We start from the raw sequence: 3,428 nt of genomic DNA on the forward strand, positions 1-3,428 counted from the left end.
TTGCCTGAGAGTTCACCACGATGGGATTCACGGGATACACCGAGGAGTCCTCGGGGTTGGCTGTGCGGCATCGCCGGGCCGAGTCCTGCAGAGGGGGGATAATGACCCATGGACGTGGGGTGTCTGCTGGACAAGGCCAACCCCCCTCCTGGGTAACAGACTCTGAGCCTCAGAAAGCTGGGATCCCCCCCGGATCAGACCCACGGGCCCATCTACCCCGGTGTCCCGCCTCCCCCGGATCAGACCCACAGGCCCATCTACCCCAGTATCCCACCCTCTCCCTGCCCCCCTCAATGAGACCCCCGGGCCCATGAACTCACTGAAGCCCTTCACACAAACCCAGCTCCGCTACCCGACTGCAGTGTCTGGAGGCAGGGAGTCCCGCAGGTTAACGACCCAGCTGCAGCTAGAGCCAGGGTTGATCGGCCCCAGCTCCACCCCTGCCCTCACCGTGGTGTCCAGCGGCTGCTCCCCTTCTCGGCCCCGCTTCTCGTCCTCCCCGATTCGCTGCTCGGTGGCCCTGGCATCCCCGGATCGGCCAATGGTCTTCTCGGCCTCCTTCAAGTCCGTGAGGGTGACGCCCTGGCAAGGGAGCATGCGGGTCAAGGAGGGGCAGGTACTTACAAATCTGGTATGGTGGGAGGGTTGGCACCCTTAGGGGGAGCAGGGTCGCTGGCCAGGGCGGCAGTCACCCCCGCAGGAAGGGAAACGACGTACAGCACCCCCAGGAGGTGTGGTAGCGTCACTGCACCCCCAACAGAGAGGAAGGGACCGGCCCAAAGTCAGTGACAGAGCTGGGAAAAGAACCCAGGAGTCCAGGCTCCCCGCCCCCGCGCAGCTCCACACAACTAGGTCCCCCCTCCCCTCCCAGAGCCGGGCAAAGAACCCAGAAGTCCTGGCTCCCAGCCCCCCCTTGCTCTAACCACTAGACCCCACTCCCCTCCCAGAGCCGGGCAGAGAACCCAGGAGTCCTGGCTCCCAGCCCCCCCTGCTCTAACCACTGGGTAGAAGTACCTGGGTGGATCGCCGGGACTGCCTCATGAGACGCGACCGGGCTTTGCGCTGTGATTCCGACTCCTCATCCCTCACAGGGGTCTGATACGATCTGGTCGGGGTGGCGGGGGTGTTAGTGAGACCGGCAGGAGCAGAGATCCCTCGCCCGGCGCTGGGACACATGCCCCCTTTGGGGTGGGGGGCGGGAGCTGGGTATACAGGGACCCCTCGCCCAGCGCCGAGATGCGGCCCCTCAGGGGCGGGGCAGCAATTTCACAGCTCACAGTAACATCGGTTATCGAGCCTGGTTTCTCCCAACCACCATCGCCCCCCCCCCCCCCCCCCATAGCCGCACTCTGCACCCACAGCCAAGGCTGGGGGGCTGTAAGTGGGGTGCTACAGGAGAGGTTTCCCCCTGCAGACACGGTGCTGGTACCCCCTGAAGGTAGAGCTCCATCACCCCCACAGCCCTCCAGCCCCGGGCTGCCCCCTACCTTCGGCGGTCGCGGGGGTCTGTGCTGGAAGTGGGCAGCTGGTTGGGGGCAGAACCCACGTCGATTTTCATCTGCAGGCCGTCTTCCAAGCTCCTATAGCGTGGGCACAAGAAGAGGGAGCGTCAGACAGGGTGCGCTGAGCTACCAGACACATCGCCACCCCGGTAAACCCCACTCCCCACCCCGAGCGTCCTGGCTCACAGCCCCCACCCCCCAACCACGAGCCCGCACTCCCCTCCCAGAGCCGGGGAGAGAACCCAGGAGTCCTGGCTCCCAGCGCCCCCCTGCTCTAACCACTAAACCCCACTCCCCTTCCCGAGCCAGGACAGCACCCAGGCGACTCACGCTCGGCTTGGCTCTGCGTCTGGCAGGGTGAAGATACGCCGGGTGGGCGTCGGTGGGACCCGGGCCAGGCGCGGCGGCTCCTTGCTCTGGCGGGGAAGCAGAAAAAGGGCCTGTGAACGTCTCGGCTACAGCAGGGCACTCAGGGCTACCCCGGCCTCCAGCCAGGAGGGGGCGTTGCCCAGAGCACAGCTCGATACCCTCCGGGAGGCAGGGTGTCAGTCCCTGTTGCAGCTAATAGAGTGCAGGGGGAAGGGAAAGGAATGGGGTCTAGTGGCGAGAGCAGCGAGGGGGGGGGGCTGGGAGGCAGGACTCCTGGGTTCCATCCCAGCTGTGGGGGTCTAGCAGTTAGAGCACAAAGTCATGAATCAGGAAAATTAAGGAGCAAGAAACAGACCAGGGCAGGGGGCAGAGTTAAGGGGAAAACGCAGGGCTGGAGAACAGACAGACATCGGGATTGAGGGATCCAGTGGGATCCTAAGTGATCCCTGCCTGATGCTCCAGGACGGGGATCCCAGCCCCCAAGACGCCCTATGGTGCCCCCCCCACCGTCCCCAGGGGAGAAGGGCGGCTCGAACTAAGCACCTAACAGCATAAGGCATCCGGGAATGCACCAGGTCACAGCTGACATGGGCGAATAAGCAGGTGGGCGGGAGGGGAATAAGGCCACTCCCCTATGGGCGGAGCCTCCTACCAGGTCACCTGATGAACTCCCTTCCTCCCGACTGGCTAGCTCTGAGGCTACGCTCTTATTGGCTAACCCCGGGCCAATCAGAGTCCTGTTCCACTTCTGTAGGATTTCCCAGATGTCCTGTGGCTGAGGGGGGAGGGAAAGCGGGAGACAGTTAGTGGGAGAGACAGATAAACAGACAGACAGGCGCGAGAAGTCTCAAAGGCACGCTTTGCATTGTGGGAAAGAACCCCTGCCCTCCCAGAATCCTCTCTGCTGTGGCATTTGCCGTGGTGAGAGAGGGAGGGGTGTGTTTTTCAGTGCCCCCTTGGCAAGACTGTCGGAGTCGGGTGCCCCCCATGGCTACAGGGTTCCCCCCCCACCTCCCTCACCTTCTCCTCTGTGTCCAGCCTGGGGCTGGACGCCGAGCGCTTGATCCTGCCCTCCTTGGGGGGGCCCCTCATCCAGCCGGGCATCCTGCAGCACCCCGAAGCTGCCCGTCTTCCGCAGCCCTGCCCTCCAGGCGGGCGCCGACGAATCCTCCGGCGCTGCGGGACGGCCTCCGGAGAACTGCGTGGGGAGGGGGAGGGACGAGAAAAACGGGGAGGGGAGTTGGGGGGGACAAGGGGGTGGAGTCAGGATGGGTGGAGGGAGCTGAACCTAGAGAGGGGGTCACGGAAGGGGATCGAAAGGCAGCGGACATGCTACGCCGGTGGGCGCGGTCTGCCCCATGCCCCCCATGCACCCCGAATCCTCCTACCCCCCAGCAACCCCTCCATTCTCCCCACACCCACCGATCCTCCTCCCTGATCCCCCCACCTTGACCCCTCCTCACCCCCCTCCCAAATCCCCACTGAAACCGACACGCACCACCCCACGCTCCCCCTCACATTCACCAGCTCCATCCCACAAAGCTGGGGGGGGGGGGC

The 3,428-nt window shown here is 64.7% G+C and overlaps 1 pseudogene; it reads right to left on the reverse strand.

Moving 5' to 3' along the window:
• Positions 1–4: 4 nt before the first annotated feature.
• Positions 5–3,428, reverse strand: part of LOC112125318 — an 11,026-nt pseudogene continuing 7,602 nt past the window's right edge.

This window comes from Terrapene carolina, unplaced genomic scaffold (genome assembly GCF_002925995.2).
Source record: "Terrapene carolina triunguis isolate 2854851 unplaced genomic scaffold, T_m_triunguis-2.0 Scaffold499, whole genome shotgun sequence".
In the NCBI taxonomy this organism is placed as follows: domain Eukaryota; kingdom Metazoa; phylum Chordata; order Testudines; family Emydidae; genus Terrapene; species Terrapene triunguis.